At 36.4% G+C, this 16,370-nt stretch overlaps 1 protein-coding gene across 4 annotated transcripts in view; it reads left to right on the top strand.

Moving 5' to 3' along the window:
- The first annotated feature begins 77 nt into the window (after positions 1–77).
- The window catches only part of CEP83 (centrosomal protein 83), a 123,596-nt gene continuing 107,303 nt past the window's right edge, over positions 78–16,370 (top strand). For 3 of the 4 annotated variants that reach the window (XM_040491224.1, XM_040491223.1, XM_040491222.1), the window contains exon 1: positions 79–507. The gene's annotated coding sequence lies outside the window, so the exon portion shown is untranslated. Of the gene's footprint in view, positions 508–16,370 lie in introns of all 4 variants that reach the window. The other variant, XM_040491225.1, reaches the window with a different exon arrangement.

A 16,370-nucleotide genomic window follows, 5' to 3' on the forward strand; every position in this document is an offset into this window, starting at 1 on the left:
TCTGCGGCGTCGGTGACGTCGGCGTAGGGGCGGGACTTCCTGCTTCGCGCGCTCTTAGGTCTCGGGACCCACTCGGCTCCGCTGGGCTTGAGGGGCGGCGGGTGGTGGGCGGAGGGTGGTGTTTCCGCGGGTCGGCGGCTACTGAGCTGCTCAGCCGTCCGCAGAAAGCCCGTCCGCCGAGGTGGAGCGAAGCTTTTCTCCGCCGCCGCCGCCCTCTCCGCCCTCGGAGCTCTCCCAGGATACCTCAGATTTCCCTGGAGTCCGGAGCTCTAGGGGGGCGCGCTCGGCCCTCCTTTTCCTCTTCAGCCTGCGCCGCGAGCGGCTGCCGGCCTGGCCAGCACCTCGCGTGTGGGACCTTATCCCTTAGCCTCAATGCCCGTGCGAGAAGAGTTGAGTGGGTGCCGGTGGTTGGAGCTGTGCAGGTGTCCCCCGGTGGCAAGTGTGGCCACGGCACCGGGCGCTATTAAGTTTTATGCGCGCACGTTGCAAGGACTGTGTGTGAGTCTGGTACGTAACCTCGTTTTATGGGGACGCTGTGTTGTCCGTAGTTTTGGAATATTCCCTTTTTCTTCACAACTTGCCCTTGAGTTTTTGTTGTTAACTGCTTTTCCTGTAAAGTAATTGGAGCGGGTGTTAGAAACGTCGGCTGTGAGACATGTTCTGTACCAATTAAGTGCACGTGAAACTCTTAATGGAGCTTTTGAAAAAAGTTCTTTTTCTAAAAAGTTCATTTAAGTAATCTTTACACCCAAGGCTGGTGTGGAACTCACGACTCGGAGATCGAGAGTAGCATGCTCCGCCGGTACCTGTTCTGTACCAGTTAAGTGCACGTGAAACTCCTTATGGAGCTTTTGAAAAAATTCTTTTTCTAAAAGTTCATTTAAGTGATCTTTACACCCAAGGGGGGGGGTGTGTGGAACTTACGACCAGAGATCAAGAGTAGCATGCTTCCCCCCCCCCCCGCCCCTCCCCGCTGAACCAGCCAGCCAGGCGCCCCTTTATGGAGCTCTTTGATGCACCCCAGAGTGGTGCTTGTGTAGCCAGTTTACTAACTGGCTGCCCGTTGTGGTAGCCCCAGTTTAATTTGTCATGGAAAAACTATGTTACCATTTTCTGTGACCCTGCAGACCATTTTAATCGCGATATTTGGCACTATGTAAATGAGTGCCGGGCTTAAATGAACATTGTGATAAATCCTTACTGTGCAGCTTTTGCCCATAATACGTGGGTACCTAGCTTTTAAAAATGCCCACTGCCACGTATGTTTAAAGCCTAAAGTTAAGTTATTATGAAGCTGTTTCAGTAAAAGCTCAAAGATGTCTAGAATGGCAAGAAACTTGTTCTTAATTTCTTATATATACTATAGTTGATCGTGTTTAGCCTGAGCACAGAGTACTTGCGTGGATCTAAAACTGAGTAGGTCGTTAAAGCAGTGCTTCTGTTACCAAGCAACATCTCTGTAAACAAGTCTAATATTCGACTAGAATATAATTAAATGTGTCTATCCTACAATTACCTGGATTCAGAATTGTGTAAATTCATGGGTTTAGCCTGTAGGTGGTTACAGTTAATATACACCTTCTGTACTGAGGTTTGATTTCAAACTCATTTTGTGTGGAATTACTAGAATGTTTTGAATTTCGGTGTCATGCAGGACTCTCCAGAGAGTTGCACATGGATTTGAGTTATCCTTTGGTTATTTAGGACAGTGCATGTCTGCTAGTTCCTTTATTCTGAACATTTTCTTTTCTGACCAGATGAAGTGTGCAGGTTATATTTCAGGAATTTAAAACAAAAAAGGATAATAGCAGCTTATTCGGAGATTGAAACACTATTCACAAGTGGTTTTTAAGCCTTGGTTAAGCCAGTAACCTCACTCTTTCAACACCTGTTGAACCTTTAATGGTAGAATTGGCATGACTGTATGGCAGGTAGTTTACAGAGCACTTTTTCATGATTCTTTTGAGTGCTGTAACCTTTTTTTTTTTTTTAATTTTTTTCAACATTTATTTATTTTTGGGACAGAGAGAGAGCATGAACGGGGGAGGGGCAGAGAGAGAGGGAGACACAGAATCGGAAACAGGCTCCAGGCTCCGAGCCATCAGCCCAGAGCCCGACGCGGGGCTCGAACTCACGGACCGTGAGATCGTGACCTGGCTGAAGTCGGACGCTTAACCGACTGCGCCACCCAGGCGCCCCGAGTGCTGTAACCTTTTAAGTATGTAAGAAAGGACCGGAGAACATTTGAGGTGCTATGAGACTGAATGACTTCTTTGGAAACAAACTATTGGTAATGGAAGTTGGAAATTGGGAATGGGAAGTTTAATGTTTTCTGTACATGTCCTTTATTAGATTGAGTAAGTTCCCTTTTGTTCCTAGTTTGTTGAGTTTTTAATCACGAATGGGTATTGGATTTTGTTGGAATTTTTCCGCCCGGCATCCAATGAGATGATCATATAGATTTTGTCCTTTATTCTTTTAATATGGTATCTTACATTAATTGATTTTCAGAGGTTAACTCAATCCTGTATTCCAGGGATTAGTTTCAGTTAGTCATGCTGTATAATTTTATATATGCTGCTAAATTTGGCTTTCCTAAATCCTGTCAAGGAATTTTGTGTTTATATTCATGAAGGATATTAGTCTGTTGGTTTCTTGTGGTGCCTTTGTCCAACTTTGTTATCAGGGCAACACTGGCCTCATTGGAGGAGTTGCATGATGTTTTCCCCTCTATTTTTTTCTGAAATAGTTTCCAAAGGACTGCCGTTACTTCTTTAACTATTTGATAGCATTCACCAATGAAGCTGTGTGGGCTTGGGCTTTTCTTTGTGGGAAGATTTTTAATTACTAATTCAATTTCCTCACTTGTTATATTAGTTCCACTTGGATTTTGTTTCTTTTTAAGTTTTGATAACGTGTGTTTTTAGACATTAGTCTGTTTCATAGTGTTTAATTTGTTGATACAAAGTTCATATTTTTTAGTCTTTTAAGATACTGTAAGGTTGGTGATGATGTTCTGTCTTTCATTCTTTATTTTGGTAATTTGTATCTTTTCTCTGTTTTCTGATAAATCTAGCCTAAGTATGTCAGTTTTGTTGATTTTTTAAAAAAGTTTGTTTATTTTTGAGAGAGAGAGAGAAAATGCACATGAGCAAGCAGGGGAGAGATAGAAAAAGAGTGAGATAGAACCCAAGCAGGCTCTAAGCCGTCAGCATAGAGCCTGACATGGGGCTCAAACCCATGAACTGTGAGATCATGACCTGAGCCAAAATCAAGAGTCAGACACTTAACCGACTGAGCCACCCAGGTGCCCCAGTTTTTGTTGATCTTTTTAAAGAACCAGCTTTTGGGGCACCTGGGTGGCTCGGTTGTTTAAGCAACTGACTTTGGCTCAGGTCATGGTCTTGCAGTTTGTGGGTTCAAGCTCTGCTTTGGGCTCTGTGCTGACAGCTCAGATCCTGGTGCCTGCTTCAGATTCTGTCTCTCTCTCTCAAATAAATAAACATTACAATTTTTTTTTTTAAAGAACCAGCTTTTTATTTAATTATTTTTTTATTTTCTGCTTCATTGATTTCTACTCTAACATTTTCCTCCCTTTGTTCTGCTTGCTTTAGGCTTAGTGTACTTCCCCACCCCCCTCCTGCCCCTGCCTTATTACCTAAGGTGGAAGCTTAGATTATTGATTTGTGACCTGTTTTCTTTTCTGATGGATGTTTAAAGCTATACATTTCCCTCTGAGCACTGCTTTAACTACATTCCATACATTTTGATATGCTGTTTTTGTTTTCATTCAATTCAAATATGTTTAAATTTTCCTTGTGATTTATTTGACCCATGGATTATTTAGAAATTTGTTGTTGAATTTACCAATATTTCAGAGTATTCCCAGATTTCTCTCTGTTGTGGATCTCTGATTCTCTTGTGGTCAAACAATGTACTTTTCATGATTTCAGTATTTTTAAATTCACTGAGACTTGTTTTGTGGCCCAGCATATGGCTTATTGGAATGTTTTATGTGTGTTTGAAAGGAATATGTATTCTGCAGTTTAGAGGTGGAGTGTTCTGTCAGTTATATCAAATTCATTGATAGTGTTTGTCAAGTCCTCAATATCCTTGCAGATTTTCTATCTTGTTGTATCATTATACTGTACAACTATTTTTGTTGTATTGTCTATTTCTCTTTTTAATTTTCCTTTTTTGCTTCCATGTATTTCGGGGTTTTATTGTTAGATGTATATAATTATTATGTTTTTCTGATGCAGTGACTTTTGTCATTAAGAAATTGTCTTCTTTGTCTTCAGTAGTATTTCTTGTTTTAAATTATATTTTGTCATTTTAGTTCTATAGCTACTCTATTTTTCTTAGTATATTATTTTTATATCCTTTAATTTTAACATTTTTATGTCTTTGAATCTAAGATATATCTCTTAAAGACAGCATACATTTGGGTCTTGTTTTTTGTTTTTGTTTTTATTTAAATTCAGTCTTATATTCTCTGCCTTTTGAATGGGGGTATTTAGTCCATTCACATTTAATATAATTGTTGATTTTGTTGGATTTATGTCTGCTATTTTGTTATTTTTGTTTGTCTTGTGTTTCTTCTCTTTTCCTCCTTTACTGACTTTGTTAATTTTTAGTGAACTGTTTTAATTATTTTGTTCATTTCTTTCAATACGTTATTTTCATATTAGTTGCTCTAGGGATAATAATAATACATTTTAACTTATAGTCTCCTTCAGAATGATACTAAATTAATTCTGGTAAATTATGGAAACCTCGATATACCTCTTTTCTCTCTTTGTTCTATTATTGTCATACATACTACAGTTATGCACATTATAAACCCAGCCATATACTACCTTAATTATTGCTTTATATAATCTTATTTTTTTAAGGGAAATGAAGAAAAGTAATGAGAACAATTATATGTCTAGAATCTTTTGTATTTACCTATATAATTATATTTTCTGCACGCTTTATTTTTTTTCCTGTGGATTTGTTACTTTCTGGAGTAACTTCTTTTCAGCATGGAGGTCTTCCTTTAGTATTTCTCCTAAGGCATGTTGGACAGCAACAAATTCTCTTAAGACTTTATCTTGGTTTCACTGATTTCAGTGTTGTTTTTGAAGGATGGTTTTGCTGAATACAGAATTCTTAGTTGAGAGCTTTTTTGTTTCTTTAAATTCCATGGTTTCTTTTCCTGGCCTCATCATTTCTGATGGGATGCCAGCTGTTAATCATACCATTGTTCCCTTGTACATGATGAGTCATTTTTCTCTTGCTCCTTTTAGGGTTTTATTTTTTTTTTATTTTTTTTATTTTTTGTGCTCTGTCAGCATTTTGACTGTGGTGTGTCTTGGTGCTGATCTATTTGTGTTCTTGGATAGATAAATTAATGTTTTTCTTCAAATTTGGAAATTTGTAGCCATTATTTCTTAACTCCACCCCCCACCACTGTTGCTCTTTCCTCTTCTGGAACTCTCATTATATATATGTTGTCATGCTTTACATTGTTGTGCAGAATCTGACATTCTGTTCATTTCTCTTTATTTTTTCTTTCTGTTCTTCAGAGTGGGTACTTCTTTGTTGATCTTCAGGTTCATTTCTTCCGTCTTCTGTCATCTCAAGTCTGATGTTGAGCCCCTCCAGTGAGTTTATTTCAATAATTCTACTTTTCAACATGAGAATTTCCATTTTCAAAAGGAATTTTTGTCTCTATTTTCAGCCATCTGAGTCATTGCCATCATACTTTCATTGAGTTTTTTAAAGATGCTTTCCTTTTAGTTCTCTGAGCATATTTATTATAGCTCATTTGAGGTTTTTGTTCACCAAATCCAGTATTAGGAGACACCCAGAGACATCTTCTGTTTGATGTTTTTCTTCTTGAGAAAGGGTCACAGTTTTTTGTTTTTTTTTTTTTTCTTATATTCTAATTTTTTGTTGAATACTGGGCATTTTAGATAATGTTTTGAAGCAACTCTATATTTTGGCTTTTCTTTTGGAGGCTGATTTTTTTTCTGTTTGTTTAGTAACTTGCCTGGTCTAAATTTGTAAAGTCTGTTTCCCCTGTATTAGGTTTTTATGACATCTGCTGGTTTTATTGATTTTTTTTTTTTTTTTAAACCTCACTTTCTGTGTCTGCATACATTAGTGTTCAGCCAAGGATTGGTCAAAAGTTGTGTTTAGTTTGAACTAATACAGCTATGCCTGATACTAATATGGCTAGTACTGCTGATGATTTATATGATTATGAGGGAGTACATTCAGACACAGGTCATTTTTAACTTTGCCCTGGCTTTTACTTTGCACCAGCCTCTCTTGCCATGTGCATAAGGATAGATAGCTCTGCTGTCCAAGGATGTGTGAGTGGCATGGACCTCCTTCAGTCTCTAGTCCACAGTTTTATTTTAAGCTGCGTTCGTAAATAGTTTATCAAGCCCCTCCAAGGCTGTCTAAACTTCCAGAACTCCTGTAAAATCCTCAGCTAGTATGCCAGTTTGTTGCTTGCCGCATAGAGTCCTGCAGCCTCAGGCTCCAGGTGCCACTGGCCCTCACTGTTAACTTACCACAGAAGTCTCCACTTCAACTGACAGTGTAGCAGATCAACAGATTAAGCTCCAGTAGTGGTGGTGAACCTTCTGCCTCATAGCTTGTTAAACTCCTATAAGTGACAGAGGTGGGAGGAGATGGGAGTAGCCAAAGGTAAGAATGCTGTAAACTCATGTTCTTCTTATCCAGAGTTTAGTTGTTTTCATGAATAAACACTTTTCAGTTTGATGAATGCTTTTGATTGAATTCCAAATAACTAAAATGGTTATTTGGCTGTTTTGTGAAGAGGATTTATCAACCTGCTCATTTCCTCATATGGTTTTTGCTTCTGTGTGGAACTCTTAAGGTAAAACTTGATCCATACTTCTTTAATATCACTCATAATCCTTTGCACAATAGTAGGCATTTATTTGTCCTCTAAATGTACTTGTTGACTTAAATTCCGTGATTTTCCTTTAGCGCCAAATTATAAAGCATTTGGGGTTTTGGAACCCCAAGACCTATGCAGTTTCTTGCTTTTCCTGTCCTTTTGCTAAGTGGAAAAACTGCTTACTGTTCATTCAACAAGTGTTCATTGATTACCTGCCATGTTCCAGCTATTATGCAAGGTTTTGGGGGTATTAAGATGACTCAGACATAATCTCTGATCTCAGGGAGGTTTTTGTCTAGTGCAGGCGATTGGAATACAAATAGCTGATTATAATATAGTGAAGTGAATAAATTGATATGGATAAATACATGGCATTATGGAGGACCCACAATGACAGTTAACTCAGAATGGATTAGAGGAAAAGAAAAAAGGAAGCATCTAGGAAAGCCTTTCAGAAGGAAGTAGTGACTGAGTTGAATATAAAAATGAATGAAAGGTGAGATTAGGAGATTGCATTCCACAGAGGGATCCATGTGAGGTGAGCAAATGTATGGTGTGTTCAATGAACTATAAGCAATTTAGTTTTGTTAGGGTATAAGCACAAATCAGGGAGTTGTGAGCATGGAAGGGTAAAGAGGGTCCAGATTGTGAAAGGTTGTATATACTATATTAATAAGCTTGAATTAACCGTTATTGACCAATTTTGCAAAACTGTTGAGTGGGAAGCACTTCAGGATTCTGCCAAGATTTGATTTGAATGTTTTTTAACTACATCTTCAACTATTTTAAAAGGTACAGTAAAAGATAAATATACCCAAATGTGCTGTAAACTGGATTTAAAAATATTAGAGACCTCCAGCATATTAACTGATAGGGAAATAAAGATCTGATATGTCTTCAGTATAAAATTTTCTGAATTAAAATTTTTATATTTAATATACACAAGTAAAAGACCTAGTATGTTCTAAATATTGGAGTTCTATAAGATTTAGTTTGAAGATATTTACTAGAACTGTTTGAATACTGCTGTTTTAGATTTGGTAGTTCTGTAGAGTATGGATTTGGGGCTGACAACAGCAGTTGTCTCTGAATACATTTTTGAGTGTTGCATAAACTTACGTGGAAAGGCATGGAATTTCAGTAATTCTGGGTTATTTCTTGAAGTGGAGGCTTTAACTTCAAGCCTCATTTTCTTTTATATTTGGTCACTTTTTCTGATGTGCAAAGGGGAGACTTTTTTCCTCCTCCTTTGGTCATCAAGTAGACTTTGAGGTGTCCTTTTTTTCAGTTGACATTTTCCATCTGGTTATAAATATATTTTATGTTGTAAAATAAGAAATGTGCAGGAAATGCACAGACATAATAAAATCACACCTATCACCCATAGGTCTTACTTAATATTTTACTGTTTATCTTCTCTGTTTTTTATGCATATATAGTTATGTAATAGGCTTTTTACAAAATAAGGATTATATACCAGAGTATTTTGTGGTCTGTGTTTTCTACTTATGTAACAAACATCTCCTGATGTTAAGTATTCTTTCATAACTTTTTCTCTTTTTTTTTAAAGAAAAATATAACTGACATTTCGGCCTAGAATTTACTTTTAGGAAAGTTTTTTTCCTTATGGTTCACATGTTTATTTTTAAAAACAGCTTTTTTAAATATAATTGATAAATAACAAATTGTACATTTTTAAAATTAAAGTTTTGATATATATATATGTATATGTATATATACCTGTGAAACTATCATCACAGTCAAGAATTAAATAGATCTATTATCCCCAGAAATTTTCTTATGATCCTTCCCTTTTGCTCCTACCCCCTCCAACTGCTCACTCTTTCCTATTTCCAGGCAACCACTGTTATGCTTTCTGGCATTATGATTCGTTTGCGTTTCCTGAAATTATATAAATGAAATAATATAAAATGCACTCTTTTTTGTCTAGATTTTTTTTCACTCAGCATAATTATTTTGAGATTCATTCATGGTAAATAACTCATTTATTGAATATTGTATTCAATTGTATGGATATATCACAATTTGTTTATCCATTTACCTCTTAATGGACCTGTGTTTGAGTCTCACAAAAAAAGCTGCTATAAACATTTGTGTAGAAGTCTTTGTATAAACATGCTCTCATTTCTCCTGGGTGAATACTTAAAAATAAAATGGCTAGATTATATGGTAATGTTTGTCAGTTTCTTAAAAATTAAATGATTTCCTCAAATGATTTTGCTATTTTATATTTCCACCAGTTTATGAAACTTTCAGTTCTTCTACATTCTAGACAGTACTTTGTCATATTAGCCTTTTAAGTTTTAACCATTTTAATAGGTGTATAGTAGTATTACATTGTGTTCTTTTAAAAAAACATTTTTTTAACGTCTATTTATTTATTTACTTATTTGAGAGAGAAAGAGATAGAGCTCCAGCAGGGGAGGGGCAGTGCAGAGCTTCTCTGCTAGTGGGGAGCCTGATGTTGGGCTTAAACTCACAAACTGTGAGATTCTGGCCTGAGCTGAAATCAAGAGTCTGATGCTTAACTGACTGAGCCACCCAGATGCCCATATGTTGTGTTCTTAATTTGCATGCCATTAATAACTAATGATATTTAACATCTTTTCAAGTGTTTATTTAACCATTTGTGTGTCTTCTTGGCATGGTGTCTGCTCAAATCTTTCAGCCAGTTTTATGTTGTTAAATTGAGTTTTTTTTTATGATTTAGTTTTCAGAATTCTTTACGTATTTTGGATGCAAGTCCTTTATCAATATGATAGATATATGTTTATATGTATTATATGTATATAATATGTTTTGATACATATATGTATAAATTATTCCTCCAGTCTTGTTTTCATTTCCATTATGGTGTCTTTTAATTTTTTTTTAATGTTAATTTATTTTTGAGAGAGAGAGAGAGAGACAGCATGAGCAGGGGAGGGACAGAGAGAGAGGGAGACACAGAATCCAAGGCAGGTTCTAGGCTCTGAGCTGTCAGCATGGAGCCTGATGCAGGGCTCGAACCAACGAGCTGGGAGACATGACCTAAGCCAAAGTCGAGTGCTTAACCATCTGAGCCACTCAGGAGCCCCCATTATGGTGTCTTTTAAATACAGAAGTTCTTTTGGTTTAAAATTAACTTGTTAATTTTAATAATAATTAACCAATTTAAAGAAATCTTTTACCTAACCCATGACTAAACTTTTCTCCAACATTTTTTTTAAGAGTTTTATAGTTTTGTGTTTTTTGTTTATATATACATTATGAGTCAACTTTTGTGTATGGTGTGAGGTACAACTTAAAATTCATTTTTTGCATATGTCCCGGGACCATTTATTGGAAAGACTGTCCTATCCATTGAACTGACTTTACATTTTTGTCAGTCAATTGGCCATATTTGTTTGAATCTGTTTCTGAACTTTACTCTCTTTTTAATGGATTTATGTGTCTGTGTTGACACTAATGCCACACAATTTTGATTTTTGTTGGATTTAGTAAGTTATGAAGTTAGGTAGTGCAGGTTTTCCAACATTTTTTTTTTTTTCCCAAAGTTGTTTTGGCTATTCCATGTCTTTTTGTTTCCATATAAATTTTAGAATTAGCTTGTTAATATCTATAAAGTCTGCTGGGCTTTTAAATGGCATTGCATTAAATTTGGGAGAAATTAACATCTTAGCAATATCTTAATGGGATTATTATCTGATCCATGAATATGGTATAACTTTCTATTAAACACACTTTTTAGAAAATAGCCTGTTTTCCATAATAAACAGCACTGTGATGTAAACACCATGAAGGCAGGACCTAATTTTATCTTCCACTTCTACTTGGCCCTTGGTATGTACTCAGTAAGTGTTTACTGAATGATAAGTGAAAGCAGTCCTTGAACACAAATGTTGGTACACATCTCTGATTAGTTTCTTAGAATTAATTCCTACACGTGGAATTGCTAGGTCAAAGGTTATGTTCATTTTTAAGGCTTTTGGTTACCAGACTGTCCCCAGAATTTATTTTTCAGGCAGAAATATCTTGATGGATAACTGTTTAAGGCATGCATAATTGATTAGCAAACAGCGTTCTTGGTAACATCCTTTTTCATCTTTGAAATTACATTGTAAGCCTGTGGGAAAGTAGGATTCATATCACAGAAAATTTGTGGTTCACTTTTGTCATTAAGTTTATTGCAATTGGGAGTTATGAAAAGGACCCAAAAGGTAGAGGATTATTGTTTTTTCTCTTTTTTATTATTTAAAAATTTTTTAAATATAATTTATTGTCATGTTGGTTTACAAACAACACCCAGTGCTCATCCCAACAAGTGCCCTCCACAATGCCCATCACCCGTATTCTCCTCTCCCCCACCCTCCCATCCACCCTCGGTTTGTTCTCTGTATTTAAGAGTCTCTTGTGGTTTGCCTCCCTCCCTCTCTGTTTGTACCTATTTTTTTCCCCTTCCCTTCCCCCCACGGTCTTCTGTTAAGTTTCTCAAGATCCACATATGAGTGAAAACATATGATATCTGTACTTCTCTGACTGACTTGTTTCACTCAGCATAATACCTCCCAGTTCCATCCACATTGCTGCAAATGGCATGATTTCATTCTTTCTCATTGCCAAGTAGTATTCCATTGTATATATAAACCACATCTTTATCCATTCATCAGTTGATGAACATTTTGAGCTCTTTCCATAATTTGGCTATTGTTGAAAGCACTGCTATAAACTTTAGGGTACATGTGCCCTGATGCATCAGCACTCCTGTATCCCTTGGGTAAATTTCTAGTAGTGCTATTGCCGGGTCATAGGGTAGTTCTATTTTTAATTTTTTGAGGAACCTTCACACTTTTCCAGAGTGGCTGTACCAGTTTGCATTCTCACTAACAGTGCGAGAGGGTTTCCATTTCTCCATATCCTTGCCAGCATCTGTGTTTTCCATGATTTGTTCGTTTTAGCCAGTCTGACTGGCGTGAGGTGGTATCTCAGTGTGGCTTTGATTTGTATTTCTCTGATGATGAGTAGACGATTATTGTTTTTTCTTTGAGAAACTTAATTTCTTTAGAAAGGCAGTTTACATAATTATAAAGCATTAGAGGGGAAAAGTGCAGATGTGATAGAATACAGAATAAATATTCAGAGGTAAGCACAAGGAAGGCAGAAACCAGTGAAGCAGAAAGAGGTTTATGTTTACTATTATTATTATTTTTTAAATGTTTATTTATTTTTGAGAGAGAAAGGGTGAGCAGGGAGGGGCAGAGAGAGAGAGGGAGACACAGAATTTGAAGCAGGCTTCAGGCTCTGAGCTGTCAGCACAGAGCCTGATGCGGGGCTTGAACTCACAAACCATGAGATCATGACCTGAGCCAAAGTTGGATGCTTAACTGACTGAGCCACCCAGGCACCCCTGTTAATGTTTACTTTCAGAGTAACTATAAACTCAAAGTATGTTTAGACTGTAAGGTTTTAGGTTTAACTCTGACCTTGATTTGTGGATTAATTGAAGAGATTTAAGGAGGCATTTTAATTTGGCATAACTATATGAACACAGTTGTGAAGGCAAGAATAATGTGTCTGAGGGACTGTAAAGCAAACTTAATTGGCTCTAGCAAAGGAGTGTTGTGAGGCAGCAAAATGAAATGTTTGCGTTTATATAGACAGTTGGCTAATGTAGGACTGTGAGTTTGGCTGAGAAGCTTAGATTTGATCCATCCAGTAAATAGGAAGGATTATAATAGTAGTTACAGTGATGAACACAGTATATGAGAAAGATTGTCCTGGTGGATATTTGTAGGCGATGTAAGGGTGAGGAAAGACCAAAATCTGGCACATGTTTAGGAGATTTCTCTTAAAATAAACCAAGGGTAAAATATTTGAGGTTTTGCCCTCAAGGGTGATGGTTCTAGAAGAAGAATGATTCAAATCAAGAGACAGATGAAGAAGAATCAGCAAGATTAATAATTTATTACTAATGGAAGTTGAGGAATGAGTTGTGTACTAAGAAATTCAGAGATGATAGTGGTAACTTTTTTTTTTTTTTAAAGGAGGCAGATGGAAATTTGAAGTTAATGAGTTTAATTCTTATGTTCAGCTTCCATTGTGGATGGGACATGTGAGTAGAGTGGGAGTTATGAGCTGTGTTCGGAATGTGGGTGTAAATTTGAATGTCATTCAAATAGGTGTAAAAAATGAAGTGTGAGAGAAGCAACTTGACTTAATTTAGAGAGAGGCAGCCGTGGATCAGAGATTTCTCATGGTGACTGGGAGAACAGGAACAAAGAAGAGACAGAAGTCAAAGAGCTAGGAGATGATCATGGTACTGTAGATGCTAAGGGAGAAGAATATTTCAGAGATTTATAAAGGTGGTTGTGTGCAAACTGCGTTATTAACCTTTCTGTATGTTTACGGTGTTTGGCATGGTTTAGTAAATAAGCTCTTGATGAAAGATGATTGTAAATTCTGTTAATTATTGGATTAATCAAGATTGAAATTTTTAATGTAATATTGAAAAGAAAGGAGTAATGACAAAATTATTTTCATACTTCATAAACCATGTGTCAATATTCTCATGTAAAGGGGCTGCCATTCTTACAAATTTTGCCCCAGATTTCAAAAGCAGTTTATTTTTGCATCATATAAGAAACACTAATAATTTTAGTTTAATTGAAGGGAATGGTATAATACCTTATAGTTTATAGTTGCTTTAGCCTGTATATCATGATGTTTTTTAAAGCTTGATTTTTTTGTCCTCCATTTTCTTTTCTTTTTAAGGATTTTATTTTTTTAATTTTAATTTTTTTATGAATATAATTTATTGTCAAATTGGCTTACATACAGTGCCCAGTGTTCATCCCAACAAGTGCCCTCCTCAGTGCCAATCACCCATTTTTCCCTCTCCCCCACCCCATCCACCCTCCGTTTGTTCTCTGTATTTAAGAGTCTCATGTGGTTTGCCTCTCTCCCTCTCTAGGATTTTATTTTATTTTTTAAGTAATCTCTATAACCCATGTGGGCTTGAACTCACAACCCTGAAATCAAGAGTCACATTCTCCACTGACTGAGCCAGCCAGGCGCCCCTTTTTTCTTTCTTAAAAATTCAATTTATTTAAACAACAAAACCAGGTCACCCATTTTTCTCACTCTTCATCTCCTGCCTTTGGCAACCACCAGTCTAATAGTTTGGAGTGTTTGTGCATGTTGGGGGGAGGAGGAGACTTATTTCACTTATTCACTTGTTTATCTCTGACTTATTTCACTTAGCATAATGCCCTCGAGGTCTCTCCTTGTTATCACAAATGGCAAGATTTCATTCTTTTTTTTTAATGGCTGAATAATACTCCATTGTGTATGTGTGTCTGTTGCTCAATTTTCTTATCTATTCATCCATTGATGGACATGTAGATTGTTCCTGTATCTTGGTTATTGTAAATAATGCTGCAGCAAATGTGGGGATGCATATATCTTTTCAAGTTAGTGTTTTCATTTTCTTCAGATAAATACCCAGAATGGAATTGGTGGATCATACAGTAGTTCCATTTTTAATATTTGAAGAGCCTCTATTACCTTATTTCTCCAAATGGATCATTGTATCTGTTTATTCTACCTCAGCATATGGTCTTGGTCTTTTCCTATATTCTAAAACAGTTTTATTATATTTCTGGTGTAAAAATGTTTTCCAAGGTAAGTTATATAATTTAAAAAGCGTTACCACAAGGTGTCATTGTAACATATAAAAAGAATTTCCATATAAGCATGTGCAATACCGATTTTTACATTTCCTCACATTTTTAAGTCTTTTTTTGTTCCATATTTTGCAGTTATCTTTTAGGGTATGTTGTGAATCTCTTATATTAAAGGGAAAAATAGAGTAGTCGTGTTCTTGAGTTCTCATATTTTTGCAAAAACATATGCTTTCCACCCACGAATTTCTTAAGAGTATGTTGCTATAGAGATGATTGTTTGAGGGAAAGAATGAGGAATTACAGGAGGTGGACATTTAAAGAAAAAATACTTATTTTATATCTTTGTTCCTGACAGAGCAAGCGTTAGTGTTTACCCCTCTGCTGATGAAATCTCTATGGAAGAAAGGTAGATATTTTGAGTGTTGTACTGTGATGGTATTTGCATTTACTAAGATGCTTTTGCAAAGGTTCCTGTGCTTGATTCATTTTTTACATGGAGGATGAGTACTTGTAATCTTTGAAGCAACCTTTCTTCTACTTTCACTGGATTCCATTTTTTTTTCTTCCCTGATTTTCTGGTTGGCCTTTTAATTAATAACATTAAAATAGCTTTTATTTTTATTTTTTTTTTTTGAGGGAGATGAGTATCAATATCTAACTACTAATTTCTGTTACTTCTAACTCCAAGTTTATTTTCAAGATCATTCCCTGTTGACCACTTGCTACCACAGTTTTAGTTCAGATCTTTATCATTACTTTCCCAGCCCTTTGATCTTATTTTCTCTAGGATTCCCACTATCTCCCTGCCCACCTAGTTTATTTTACACACCTTGGATAACCTAGTTATTTTTCTAAAGTACAAATCTGAAACTATCCTGGACTGTCCCTCATCTGCCTACAAGCTTAAAACTTTTCATTGGCTCTTCTAGATCCCAGGATAAACTCCAGTCTCCTGCAAATTTCCTTCAAGGCCCTGGCCCACCTCTCTAGGCTCATCTGCTCCCCACCTCACTATCCCCTACCCACAAAGTTGTTTTCCATCTCCATGCCTTCATACTTGATGTTTCTTCTCTGAGTGTTTGGTTTTATCTCAGGATCATCCCCTTTGTGAAATCTTCCTGGACAGCCTCTCTAGTGGAGGTAGGCCTGTCTTCCCTTTGTACACATGCTGCCTATAAATATTACATTGCTTTATACTTTTAAAACTTTCTGAATTCATGTATTACTTGGAATTGGTAATATATGCACATGGCAAAAAAATTTAAGTACAAAAAGGATTTGGTAAATAATAAATTTTCTCTTATCCTTGTTCAGTCAGCAAGTGTTGGTTAACATGTAGGTTTCAGGGACTAACTCGAACTCCTTGAGGGCAAGGATTTTAATTTATTTATTACTGTATCCCTGTACCCAACAGTGTTAGCACATAATAGACACTTAGAAAGTGTCTGTAATACTTTTAATACAGGCAGGCTCTTCCTTGCTAAGAAGTTGGCTTGACCTGATGGTCTGCATATTTCTGTATCTCCCTCAGAGTTCTCTTTGTGTAAGTGGACCACTCAGTAAATGTGGTGTGGTAGCCACTCAATAAATGCTGGTTGTATTAATTGCCCCCACCCCCTGTTTTTGGCAAGATAGGGATTTATTTATTTATTTATTTATTATATAATTTATTGTCAAATTAGCTAACATGCAGTGTATATAGTGTGCTCTTGGTCTTGGGAGTAGATTCCTGTAATGCATCACTTACATACAACACCAGGTGCTCATCC

The sequence above is a fragment of the Herpailurus yagouaroundi genome, unplaced genomic scaffold (genome assembly GCF_014898765.1).
Source record: "Herpailurus yagouaroundi ecotype Mexico unplaced genomic scaffold, PumYag 182, whole genome shotgun sequence".
NCBI classification, from domain to species: Eukaryota; Metazoa; Chordata; class Mammalia; order Carnivora; family Felidae; genus Herpailurus; species Herpailurus yagouaroundi.